The following is a 14,200-nucleotide window of genomic DNA, read 5'->3' as shown; positions in this document are numbered from 1 at the left end:
CCGGAATGTCAGACTTAACACATTGAGGAGCCGTCACGTTCACAAAGGCAGCAGCAGAGCGGGTAGGGTCCCCGCTGCCCGAGAGTCAGGATCGGGCCCTGGCTGGGGCACAAACAAGATTAACTCAGAAGGATTCCTTTGTTTTGCCTGTGGAGTATTTTTCTGAGTGTGATTTTGTTGGCTTTGAAAATGATCACCAGTGGGCATCTCAGACGTTGCTCGATCGCTTCCCATCTGTTTCCTGCCCCCCAGTCCCTCACCCCAGCCTCTCCTGTTAGCACAATAGAAGATCAAAATCCACTGAAACAGGAGGGAAAGCCCCATCGCACAGGCAGGGAATAGCGCAATAGAGAACCAGACGGGGTCTTGGTGTGTGGATTTGTTTCTCTGCGTGTGTGTAGGTAATGACTCTCTCCGGACTCAAGGTGTGTCATAACACCGCCCAAATGACAGTAACAGTGAGTAGACATCGGAGGCGGTGGAGGCCAAGGAGAGGACGTGGGGAGAACACGAGAAGGCTGCAGGTGGGTTGAAGATGTTAAATGCATCCCTGTGCCCTCGCTGGCGTGGACCCCAGAGGGCGCCCAGCTCCTCGGCGCTGGGCAGTCCGTGCCAGCTTCCTTGTCTCTACCAGATGATGATGTTAAGGAGCTCTTCACTCCCATGGCGTCTCTCTGAAGGTCGCATGAGGGGAGGTCACTTGGAGTTTGAATGGCAGGAAGGCAGAGAGCTGCACACCGTCGCTGACCATGGAACCCGGGGTGTAGACCTGCGGGGTAGCTTGTCCAGACAGCTGAGGTGGGGGAGGGGAGGGGGACAATAGCCAAGTGGGTGTTCACTCTCGCCCCCCCCCCCCAAGAAGCTGGCCGGGAAATCCCTGTACAAAACCATTCTCCGTCTGCTCCAACACGTGGGAGGAGGAGTGATTGGCAGCCCAGGGTTCACGCAATCATTCTGGCCATGGAAGAGTGTTCGAGTAGTCCAGTGTGGCCACGGAACCATGCGAATAAGCAGCTCCCAGCTCATGCAGCCCCTCTGGGGTTCCCTCCGGGAAAACTTCCTCCAGGTGCCTGAGTGGCTTGCCCTGTTGTTGCCTGGAATTATTATGTCTGAGCGGTCAAGGTTGGAGGACATCGGAAAGCTAGAAGAGTTCACCTAAGGCTGCCCTTAGTTGCAGTGCCGTTTTTGGCTGAAGCTGTGCCTCCTGACAGTAAAACCCCGTTTGGAGGAGAAAGCTAACTTTCCTTCTCAGCGAAGGCAAGGCAGTGGGAAGCCATTGGGCCATCCCTGGGGAAGAGCTGGTGGGAAGCCGTCATGGGAAGCTGAGCTGCTCGGAGCCTGCACCGGCTCCTGCTTCTGACCTTTGCTGTGGTTGGTGAGGTTGGTGAGTAAGCCTTAGGACCAGCAGGCAACCCCGGCCTCACAGAAGTTTCCAGAAATGACGAGGCTGCTCGGAGCTCCCCGCATGGGCATGGCAGGTGCTCTTTGAAGACCGCTGCCTGGATGGGGGAGCTTACTGCGCACACCCCGTGATGCCGTTGCTGGGGTCGCATCCAGGCTCTACAGGTGGAGGAGCTGAAGCCCACTCTCCTCCCAGAGACGTGTGCGGGCGTTTTCTCCCGGTCACCTTTCTCCTCCCTGTGATGGGGAGGTCGCTGGTAGATTCCCAAATCCCCTGCAGCGATGCTGTGAGAACCACCCAGGCCCCCTCCTGCCTCAGACCCACGTTTCCTGGCTGCTGGGAACCTCCAGTGCTTATGTTGCAAGCTGAGCCTACCAGGGTATCACAACTCCCCTGCACCCCCGGGGATGACCCACATCCCAGGACTGGTCCACACAGGGTGCCAGTGCTCCCCTGCACCCCCGGGGATGATCCACATCCCAGGACTGGTCCACACAGGGTGCCAGTGCTCCCCTGCACCCCAGGGATGACCCACATCCCAGGTCTGGTCCACACAGGGTGCCAGTGCTCCCCTGCACCCCAGGGATGACCCACGTCCCAGGACTGGTCCACACAGGGTGCCAGTGCTCCCCTGCACCCCAGGGATGACCCACATCCCAGGTCTGGTCCACACAGGGTGCCAGTGCTCCCCTGCACCCCCGGGGATGACCCACGTCCCAGGACTGGTTCACACAGGGTGCCAACACTCCTCGTGCATCCCCAGGGATGACCCACGTCCCAGGACTGGTCCACACAGGGTGCGAGTGCTCCCCTGCACCCCCGGGGATGACCCACGTCCCAGGACTGGTCCACACAGGGTGCCAGTGCTCCCCTGCACCCCCGGGGATGACCAACATCCCAGGACTGGTCCACACAGGGTGCCAGTGCTCCCCCTGCACCCCAGGGATGACCCACATCCCAGGACTGGTCCACACAGGGTGCCAGTGCTCCCTGCACCCCTGGAGATGACCTACTTCCCAGGACTGGTCCACACAGAGTGCCAGTGCTCCCCTGCACCCCAGGGATGACCCACTTCCCAGGACTGGTCCACACAGGGTGCAGGTGCTCCCCTGCACCCCCGGGGATGACCCACATCCCAAGTCTGGTCCACACACATACAAGTGCTCCGCTGCACCCCCGGGGATGACCCACTTCCCAGGACTGATCCACACAGGGTGCCAGTGCTCCCCTGAACCCCCGGGGATGACCCACATCCCAGGACTGGTCCACAGAGAGTGCCAGTGCTCCCCTGCACCCCAGGGATGACCCACATCCCAGGACTGGTCCACACAGGGTGCCAGTGCTCCCCTGCACCCCCGGGCATGACCCACTTCCCAGGACTGGTCCACAGAGGGTGCCAGTGTTCCCCTGCACCCCAGGGATGACCCACATCCCAGGTCTGGTCCACACAGGGTGCCAGTGCTCCCCTGCACCCCAGGGATGACCCACATCCCAGGACTGGTCCACACAGCGTGCCAACACTCCTCATGCATCCCCAGGGATGACCCACATCCCAGGACTGGTCCACACAGGGTGCCAGTGCTCCCCTGCACCCCCGGGGATGACCCACGTCCCAGGACTGGTCCACACAGGGTGCCAGTGCTCCCCTGCACCCCCGGGGATGACCCACGTCCCAGGACTGGTCCACACAGGGTGACAACACTCCTCATGCATCCCCAGGGATGACCCACATCCCAGGACTGGTCCACACAGGGTGCCAGTGCTCCCCTGCACCCCAGGGATGACCCACATCCCAGGACTGGTCCACACAGGGTGCCAGTGCTCCCCTGAACCCCTGGGGATGACCCACATCCCAGGACTGGTCCACAGAGAGTGCCAGTGCTCCCCTGCACCCCAGGGATGACCCACATCCCAGGACTGGTCCACACTGGGTGCCAGTGCTCCCCTGAACCCCCTGGGATGACCCACATCCCAGGACTGGTCCACACAGGGTGCTAGTGCTCCCCTGCACCCCAGGGATGACCCACATCCCAGGTCTGGTCCACACAGGGTGCCAGTGCTCCCCTGCACCCCAGGGATGACCCACATCCCAGGACTGGTCCACACAGGGTGCCAACACTCCTCGTGCATCCCCAGGGATGACCCACATCCCAGGACTGGTCCACACAGGGTGCCAGTGCTCCCCTGCACCCCCGGGGATGACCCACGTCCCAGGTCTGGTCCACACAGGGTGCCAGTGCTCCCCTGCACCCCCGGGGATGACCCACGTCCCAGGACTGGTCCACACAGGGTGCCAACGCTCCTCGTGCATCCCCAGGGATGACCCACATCCCAGGACTGGTCCACACAGGGTGCCAGTGCTCCCCTGCACCCCCGGGGATGACCCACATCCCAGGACTGGTCCACACAGGGTGCCAGTGCTCCCCTGCATTCCCAAGGATAACCCACGTCCCAGGACTGGTCCACACAGGGTGCCAACACTCCTCGTGCATCCCCAGGGATGACCCACATCCCAGGACTGGTCCACACAGGGTGCCAGTGCTCCCCTGCACCCCTGGGGATGACCACATCCCAGGACTGGTCCACACAGGGTGCCAGTGCTCCCCTGCACCCCTGGGGATGACCCACATCCCAGGACTGGTCCACGCAGGGTGCCAGTGCTCCCCTGCACCCCTGGGGATGACCGACTTCCCAGGACTGGTCCACACAGGGTGCCAGTGCTCCCCTGCACCCCAGGGATGACCCACTTCCCAGGACTGGTCCACACAGGGTGCCAGTGCTCCCCTGCACCCCCGGGGATGACCCACATCCCAAGTCTGGTCCACACAGGTACATGTGCTCCGCTGCACCCCCGGGGATGACCCACTTCCCAGGACTGATCCACACAGGGTGCCAGTGCTCCCCTGCACCCCCAGGGATGACCCACATCCCAGGACTGGTCCACACAGGGTGCCAGTGCTCCCCTGAACCCCCGGGGATGACCCACATCCCAGGACTGGTCCACAGAGAGTGCCAGTGCTCCCCTGCACCCCAGGGATGACCCACATCCCAGGACTGGTCCACACTGGGTGCCAGTGCTCCCCTGAACCCCCGGGGATGACCCACATCCCAGGACTGGTCCACAGAGAGTGCCAGTGCTCCCCTGCACCCCAGGGATGACCCACATCCCAGGACTGGTCCACACAGGGTGCCAGTGCTCCCCTGTACCCCCGGGGATGACCCACTTCCCAGGACTGGTCCACAGAGGGTGCCAGTGCTCCCCTGCACCCCAGGGATGACCCACATCCCAGGTCTGGTCCACACAGGGTGCCAGTGCTCCCCTGCACCCCAGGGATGACCCACATCCCAGGACTGGTCCACACAGGGTGCCAACACTCCTCGTGCAGGGATGACCCACATCCCAGGACTGGTCCACACAGGGTGCCAGTGCTCCCCTGCACCCCCAGGGATGACCCACATCCCAGGTCTGGTCCACACAGGATGCCAGTGCTCCCCTGCACCCCAGGGATGACCCACATCCCAGGACTGGTCCACACAGGGTGCCAGTGCTCCCCTGCACCCCCGGGGATGACCCACGTCCCAGGACTGGTCCACACAGGGTGCCAACACTCCTCGTGCATCCCCAGGGATGACCCACATCCCAGGACTGGTCCACACAGGGTGCCAACACTCATCGTGCATCCCCAGGGATGACCCACATCCCAGGACTGGTCCACACAGGGTGCTAGTGCTCCCCTGCACCCCCGGGGATGACCCACGTCCCAGGACTGGTCCACACAGGGTGCCAACACTCCTCGTGCATCCCCAGGGATGACCCACATCCCAGGACTGGTCCACACAGGGTGCTAGTGCTCCCCTGCACCCCCGGCGATGACCCACTTCCCAGGACTGGTCCACACAGGGTGCTAGTGCTCCCCTGCACCCCTGGGGATGACCCACATCCCAGGACTGGTCCACACAGGGTGCCAGTGCTCCCCTGCATCCCCAAGGATGACCCACGTCCCAGGACTGGTCCACACAGGGTGCCAACACTCCTCGTGCATCCCCAGGGATGACCCACATCCCAGGACTGGTCCACACAGGGTGCCAACACTCCTCGTGCATCCCCAGGGATGACCCACATCCCAGGACTGGTCCACACAGGGTGCTAGTGCTCCCCTGCACCCCCGGGGATGACCCACGTCCCAGGACTGGTCCACACAGGGTGCCAACACTCCTCGTGCATCCCCAGGGATGACCCACATCCCAGGTCTGGTCCACACAGGGTGCTAGTGCTCCCCTGCACCCCCGGGGATGACCCACGTCCCAGGACTGGTCCACACAGGGTGCTAGTGCTCCCCTGCACCCCTGGGGATGACCCACATCCCAGGACTGGTCCACACAGGGTGCCAGTGCTCCCCTGCATCCCCAAGGATGACCCACGTCCCAGGACTGGTCCACACAGGGTGCCAACACTCCTCGTGCATCCCCAGGGATGACCCACATCCCAGGACTGGTCCACACAGGGTGCCAGTGCTCCCCTGCACCCCCGGGGATGACCCACGTCCCAGGACTGGTCCACACAGGGTGCCAACACTCCTCGTGCATCCCCAGGGATGACCCACATCCCAGGACTGGTCCACACAGGGTGCCAGTGCTCCCCTGCATCCCCAAGGATGACCCACGTCCCAGGACTGGTCCACACAGGGTGCCAGTGCTCCCCTGCACCCCCAGGGATGACCCACATCCCAGGACTGGTCCACAGAAGGGAGTAAGTGCCTGTCTCTTCCACGTGAGGGTAGAGTCCCAAGTCCATGAACCTTTCCTGCTCACTCTCAGGAAGCACATTAGCAGGAAGCTGGAATTGGAGACAGCGCTGGGACGTGAACCAAGCGCTCTGACCCGGGCGTGGGTGTCCCCGGCAGCATTCCAACTCCTCTGCACTTTGTAAACAGAGGCTGTGCGCGTGCGCCCAGTGCACAGGGGTCCTCTGAGCGCCCGTTCAGCCTGAACTGTGCTCTGAGTTACTCTTCAGTGCGTGTGGGAGCTGTGCAGGCTTAGACGATACCCACCTTGCCAGTGTCTGGAATATTTGAGTATCTGGTGTGGGACCTACAGACCATGCGAGTGGCGTGGGTGGTGTGCGTGCCTTATGCCAGCAGGCTTGTATATGGAGCATGTGGACAGGAAAGCAGTTGAGGGAGAGCCTGCAGAGGGACAGTGGGTCAGGCTACACAGTGTCCTGTGTCACACAGAGCCTCAGTGTGAACTTCAGGTATGGCCAAGACGATGAGAGCGAAGGCAGGTGTTTCCAATTAAGATCTCCGATCACCTGATCGTGTGGAACTCCCGGCTGGGGAATTTCTTAGACATTCAGCCCAGGGATGCCCGAGAGTTGAATGAGGGGCGTGTGTGTGCGAGTGTGTGCATGCCGGGAGAAGGGAAGGCTTGTCGAAAGGCGTGCTCTTTGCGTGTCCGTTGTTATGGGACGGTATTCTCCTAGGTGGAAATGATACACATCTAAGTGCTGACTGGAAGGCATTGCATAAACTTGTGCAGGCTAAGGAAGACTAAGCAATGAATGAGAAGGCGTGAGGGGTCCTGTTGACCTTGACTCGGCTTTATTTTTAGGTACTGATTCAGGAGTGATTTCTCCTTCCGTCCCATCCTGCCCTGATTACTCTAAGTCCGTTTACCTTGCTGATGGCTTTCTATTTTTATGCTCACTGTCCTTGCGCGCAGTGGGACGCCATTTTGCATCCCCCTCAATTAGGCAGTGAACCAACAGGATCTTCAGAGCAAACATCTGGGTGGGACGTGGGGGGTCGCTCTCGGTGCTCACGTGGCTGTTTCTCTTCCTTTCTCTGCCGTGTCTTTCCAGGGGTGGTGAATTTTTGCTAGCCTCGTTGCATGCTTTTAGGGTTGCACCAACCGTCTTCACCCTTCTGAGGGAGTTGAACGTGCAGTGCTGCTTTTGCTTTTTTGCCTACTCGTTGAAGATTGCAATCAACTCCTTTTTGGCTTTCATTGTACTTTTTCAAGTTTATTGATTCGCTGGCTGCGTGTTATATAAATACAGCTTCCTGAGCACAATTTCTTTGGTTCCCAGGGTGCTTTTGTTTTTAACCCCTTCAGTTCTGCAGTGTCCCACCACATCCACAGCAGCTCAGCCCAGCGTGGCTAGGATTTGTCTGGGGCACCATGAGGGATATTTCCTTGCTCTGATGAAGCACACACAGTGTCACAGCTGGGCCCGCAGCAGGCTGTCTAGTGAGCCACAGAGCAGAGGGAGAAGCTGCAAGACTTAGTGAACTGGAAGGCATTTTCGTGTTTTTGTTTGTTTGTTTACGATTGTGAGAGGTAGAGTTGCAGACAGGGAGAGACAGAGAAAGAGGTCTTCCACCCTCTGGTTCACTCCCCAAATGGCTGCAAGAGCTGGAGCTGGGCTGATCTGAAGCCAGGAGCTTCTTCCAGGTCACCCATGTGGGTGCAGGGGCCCAAGCACTTGGGCCATCTTCTGCAGCTTTCCCAGGCCATAGCAGAGAGCAGGATGGGAAGTGGAGCAGCTGGGACTTGAACCTGCACCCCATATGGGATGCCGGCACTGCAGGTGGTGGCTTTACCCATTGTCCCACAACGCTGGCCTTTGAAAGCACTTTCTACACAGGACAGGGACCTTGTACCAAGTTCAACAACTCCAGCAGGGGCAACTGCTGGCTGCGCAGGGCCCCTCTGGCCTTTTGGGTGTATGCTTTCATGCTGCTATTTGGCTTGTGTGCGTTTTGGTGGCTGGGTGGCCAGGGTCCTGTGCTTTCAAACCCCGTTTTGCATTTGTCCAAGTGTAAGACTCGTGGATTTGGAAAGGCGCACAGCCTGGATGAAGGGCCCGGAACGTCATGACCAGAACCGGGAACGGGGCCGAGATGCTACCCCTCAGTACAGTTTCCCGAAGCAGAGAGGCAGTGAGATGCAGTGCGTCACGGCAGGCAGCTCAGGTCCTGCTCCCAGGTCTGAGCTACGCGCGCCAAACTGGGAGTTAGAAACGGCTGCTGAGACCACGCGAAAGGGGCGGAGGCGACCACGCGCTGCCCAGAGAGCTGGCGAGGAAGCCGCTGTGGCTCTGGGGCCACAGGGAAAAACGTCACCAGAGAGGAACTGGGACTCCAGGCTCCTGCCCTGCAGATGCCTAGAGATCTACCTGCTGCCTGCTGCCCCAGTCTGCTCTGTCGAGAAATTCACACGAAACTGTCCTGGGACAGCTGTGCCTCTGGCCAGATGCACAACCCTTCCATTGCTGCTGTTCCCAAGACAACCATCGCAAATGAGCTCACATTCCAAAAATACAGAGCATGGTGGGACTGGAGTGACACAGAGACTTAGCAGACCCAACAAAGAAGAACTAGACGTGACAGAACAGTCAGAGGGATCCAGCTAACGTGTGTTAGGATGCCCAAAGGGCAGAAGAAGAGAGGAAAAGCCATAGGTCAGGTACGCAGCTGCATCCATCAGTCGTCTATAGGTTAGAGTCACACCCATTTTTCAATGGAAAAGTTGTGAGTTGAGCGAAATACATCAGACGCATCTGAGAGATGCATGAGGCCCATGGGTTCGGAGACTCAGCACTGCACAGAAGTGAGACCCTCCCAACATGACAGTCAGTGACATCCCATAGTAATCTCAGTATTTTTATAGAAATGGATCCATTGATTTCAAAATGTATATGAAGGTGGAAACGGACAGGATATCCAAGACCGTCTAAGAATGAAGCCGGAGGGTTTATGTTGCCTGAAATCAACCTTTTTGTAGAGTTGCGGTAAGTGTGAGTGTGTCGGGGCGAGGGAAGGAGGCAGACAGATGGTGTAGCAGTCAGAGCTCAGAAGCCGACTACGCATCCAGTTACCTGGGGCACAGCCGGGTGCCACTGCGGTACCTCGCGGGCAGGATGCACCTGTCTTTGTGGAAGATTCACTTAGACTCCCACGTATGCCAGATTCCAAGATGAACTCTAAGTCAGCCATAGATTAATATGGTATAAAAATAAAACTTCAGGGGCCGGCGCTGTGGCGTAGCAGGTAAAGCTGCTGTCTGTAGTGCCAGCATCCCGTATGGCCGCTGGTTCAGGTCCTGGCTGCTCCACTTCCTATCCAGCTCTCTGCTATGGCCTGGGAAAGCAGTGGAAGAAGGCCCAAGTGCTTGGGCCCCTGCACCCACATGGGAGACCCAGAGGAAGCTTCTGGCTTCAGATCAGCACAGCTCCGGCCATTGTGGCCAATTGGGGAGTGAACCAATGGATGGAAGACCTCTCTCTCTCTGCCTCTCCTTCTCTCTCTATGTAACTCTGACTTTCAAATAAATAAATAAACCTTAAAAAAAGGCATTTGAATGGCTGGTGCTGTAGCATAGCAGGTTAAGCTGCAGTCTGCAGGTCCACCATCCCATATGGGCACTGGTTTCAGTCCTGGCTGCTCCACTTCCGATCCAGCTCCCTGCTAATATGCCTGGGCAAGTGGCAGAAGATGGTCCAAATGTGTGAGCCCCTGCACCCTTGTAGGAGACCCGGAAGAAGCTGCTGGCTCCTGGCTTTGCATAAACCAAGTTCTGGTCAGTGTGGCCATTTTGGGAGTGAACCAGCAGATGGAGTGCTCTCGCTCGCGCTCTCTCTCTCTCTCTCTCTGTGTGTGTGTGTGTGTGTAACTCTTTCAAACAAATAAATCTTAAAAAACGCACAGACATTGGCAGGTAGGCATTTGGTGCACGGGTTAAGCCCACATCCCAGTGGAGTCCTGGCTCCTCTGCTCCTGACGCAGGCTCCTCTGCTCCTGACGCAGGCTCCTCTGCTCCTGACGCAGGCTCCTAATAATGTGCGCCCTGGGAGGCAGGCAGCGGGTGACGGCTCAGATACTTGATCCTTGCCACCTGTGTGGGAGACCTGGCCAGAGTTCCAGGCTCCTGGCTTCAGCCTGGCCCAGTGTCCAGCTTTGGCATAGCCCATCTCTGGCTATTACAGGTGTTTGAGAAGTGAACCAGTAGATAGGAGAGCTCTCTTGTCTTTTTTTTTTTTTTTTTTGCCAGGCAGAGTGGACAGTGAGAGAGAGAGAAACAGAGAGAAAGGTCTTCCTTTGCCGTTGGTTCACCCTCCAATGGCTGCCGCAGCCAGCGCGCTGCAGCCGACACACCGAGCTGATCCGAAGCCAGGAGCCAGGTGCTTCTCCTGATCTCCCATGGGGTGCAGGGCCCAAGCACTTGGGCCATCCTCCACTGCACTCCCGGGCCACAGCAGAGAGCTGGCCTGGAAGAGGGGCAACCGGGACAGGATCGGTGCCCCGACCGGGACTAGAACCCCGGTTGCCGGCGCCACTAGGCGGAGGATTAGCCTGTTGAGCCATGGTGCCGGCTCTTTGTCTCTTTCTGCCTTTCAAATAAGTGACACACATGAACATTTTTTAGCTAATCCTTCAGCAATGCGGGGGTAAGAATTAGAGGGGGTTGCTGATTTGGAGGCAGGACTTAGGGGATGGTTGTGCTACTCTGAGTGTGTGATGGTGAAGGCAGGGCCCAGGCGAGTGGGTGGAACTTGAAGGCCAGAGGCCACAGAGGAGAATGGAAGACCTTGGCGGTGGCTGGGTGGGGAGGTTAGCAGCAAACAGACTCAGAGGCTCCTGAGAGGATGCTGTGTTGTGCACTGTCCAGGACTAAAATACTGCTGAGAACTTCAGTTTGAAATGTGAGCTGGACACGGAGTATTTCTGTACGACCATTTGAAATACCCACAAAGATGTGATTTGGTAGGCGTGGGTATTAGGTGATGAAGCGACAGATGGCTGGTGACTAAAAGCCTAAGAGAAAGCAGTAGTGATGGCCCTTCCATGTTCTTTGTCATGTGGTGAGCAGAGTTCATAGTTTGTTTAACAAGGGTGCATATGCAAGGAATGTTGCTACTTCTAGTGTGGGCTAGAGTTAATTCACATGCATTGAACACCACATGTTTGTGTATTTATCATTGTACTTAGCACACACCATAGTAGGAGCTCTCTGTAGAGTTTACAGATGAAATACTGAAAATAGTTTGTTATTGCCCCCTTGGACTTCACCAACTCTGCTCTATTGAGATAGAATTGACATTCCATACCATTCACTCATCTAAAGGACACAGTTCATTGGCTTTCTTGTACAGCTTAGAGCGGGTTTACATCCTAAGAAGCTTACCATGAGTTAAAAACACCCCAAGTTGAAAATGTTTCAGGTGGGAAAGCAGAAAGGGGTGCCTGCTACCAGCCAATCATTAAAGAAATCTTAAAGAATTTTCCCAAAGAGAGATGGGACTCTTCTAATATAACTATTCTGGTACCTGGTGCTGGACTGGGAAGAAACAGCTGTGCTAGGTTATGCTTGTCAAGGAAATGAATGGAGCTTTTCATGCTCTTTTCTTCCAACTTTGTATTCAACAGATGCTCTGAAATTAGTAAACACAAACGTTATCCCTGGATCCATCAGTTTAATGATAACCGGAGATCGGCTGATCAGATTCGACCCATCTTCTTCCCTGATGTTGACTCCCACAGTCTTCCTCCTGGTTCTAACTTTCCTGTGACTGTACATTTGTTCAGAATGCAGTACCTGGGACTGTATTGCTACCTGATTCTTCATAGATACAGCTCACAGTGTAATTGATTATATTGATACAATATGGAAAATACTCAAGCCAAGTGGAATTTGGATAAATCTAGGGCCTCTTTTGCATCACTTTGAAAATTGGGCAAATGAACTTTCCATAGAACTGAGCTATGAGGGGCCAGCGCTGTGGCTCAATAGGCTAATCCTCCACCTGCGGCGCCAGCACCCCGGGTTCTAGTCCCGGTTGGGGCGCCAGATTCTGTCTTGGTTGCTCCTCTTCTACTCCAGTGCTCTGCTGTGGCCTGGGAAGGCAGTGGAGGATGGCCCAAGTGCTTGGGCCCTGCACCCACATGGGAGACCAGGGGAAGCACCTTGCTCCTGGCTTCAGATCAGCATGGTGCACCGGCTGCAGCAGCCACTGGGGGGTAAACCAATGGAAAAAGGAAGACCTTTCTTTCTGTCTCTTTCTCTCACTGTCTACTCTGCCTGTCAAAAAAAAAAAAAAAAAAAGAATTGAGCTACGAGGATATAAAGAACGTCATTCTTCAATATGGATCCCAAGTAGAGGTGTGGTAAGAATCTGTCTTGTCAACGTATACTGTGGATGATCTATCTATGATGAAATACTACTGTGAATGTGTCTTGTTTGTGGTCCACAAGCCACAATAATGGTCTTAAGTGATATTACTCAGAAAAAAATCTAGTAAGAAAAGGCTGAAATAAACAACTCAAAATCAACTATCAGTGATGACAGGACAACCTCAAATCACTGGTGCCTTCTTATTCCTAACAAAATTTAGAAATAGTATCTGTTTTCTTTTTTTTTTTTATTTTTATTTTTCACAGGCAGAGTAGACAGTGAGAGAGAGACAGAGAGAAAGGTCTTCCTTTTGCCGTTGGTTCACCCTCCAATGGCCGCCGCGTAGCGCGCTGTGGCCGGCGCACCGCGCTGATCCGATGGCAAGAGCCAGGTGCTTATCCTGGTCTCCCATGGGGTGCAGGGCCCAAGCACTTGGGCCATCCTCCACTGCACTGCCTGGCCACAGCAGAGAGCTGGCCTGGAAGAGGGGCAACCGGGACAGGATCCGTGCCCCGACCGGGACTAGAACCCGGTGTGCCGGTGCCGCAAGGTGGAGGATTAGCCTAGTGAGCCACGGCGCCGGCAGTATCTGTTTTCTTAATATGTCTGTTGCTTTTTCAGAAATATACCATGCTATTACGTAAGTAATATGGAAGGAATGTCATCAAGTATGCTTTCCTTGAAGTTTAGGTCTTTGGAAAAATTCTAATCTCCAGTGTCTTCTTGAAGCTATATCCGTGTCAAGTCTTACTGACTAATAGTATTGAAGTCTACATAATAATCTCTCTCTCTCTCGTGTGTGTGTGTGTTTACATTGGAGTCATTTTGGCAGAGTCTAAGTCTAAGGATCTGTTACTTCTATCTGTTGCTTCTATTTGGACCTAAGCAATCTGTACATAAAAGATGTGGATTCTTGTATCATTCAAATTATTTTTGCTAGCTCAGTTGAACTTAGAGAAGCATCAAAAAATTTCATTTTCATGAGATGCTAAATTTAACAGCATCACAAGTTAGTAAACTGCGTGCAGGTAACAGAAACTAAGTCTTGTAGCCACACTAAACTGAACGCTTGATGAACGCGCACTCATCATGGATCACTTTGAAATGTGAGAGCTCAATATTGTAAGTGAGGGACGGAAGCTTCTTTAACGGTGGTGTTAGGAAACGGAGAAAATAAGAATAAAATCTGCCCATTTGAAATGTACAATTTCAAACGAAATGGATACAGACTTTGTGTGAGTTTTATAATAATGTCTTTAGATTATTTGGATTATGAAAACAAGCACTTTTTTGTTAAAACAATTATATGCTAGTAAAAACCATCATAATGGTATTAATGTAAGGAAATCTTGAATATGAAATTCAGGGATAAATTACAACCCATTGTCTGAGTCTTCAGTATTGTAAGCAGCAGAATTACCTTAATTTCAGATTAGCACCATTTTGTTCCCTGGTTGATGGCGCTTGAACAGTGTATGTTGCTTTAAATTTCTACCTCCAGCAGGTCTTTATTGGAGGGAGTTTTCCTCTTTATTATTAGCTTTTAAATGTTCATTAATCCGTTTCCAGTAGATTGAAAAGTAGAGATGACTAATGCTTTAACCTTTTCTTGTGGAAAAGGAGTA

At 55.1% G+C, this 14,200-nt stretch overlaps 1 pseudogene; it reads left to right on the top strand.

Moving 5' to 3' along the window:
- LOC133773522 (carnosine N-methyltransferase-like) overlaps positions 1 to 12,603 on the top strand; it is a 67,010-nt pseudogene extending 54,407 nt beyond the window's left edge.
- The last annotated feature ends 1,597 nt before the right edge of the window (positions 12,604 to 14,200 follow it).

This window comes from Lepus europaeus, chromosome 14 (genome assembly GCF_033115175.1).
Source record: "Lepus europaeus isolate LE1 chromosome 14, mLepTim1.pri, whole genome shotgun sequence".
In the NCBI taxonomy this organism is placed as follows: domain Eukaryota; kingdom Metazoa; phylum Chordata; class Mammalia; order Lagomorpha; family Leporidae; genus Lepus; species Lepus europaeus.
This window is presented reverse-complemented; position numbering and strand designations above follow the sequence as displayed.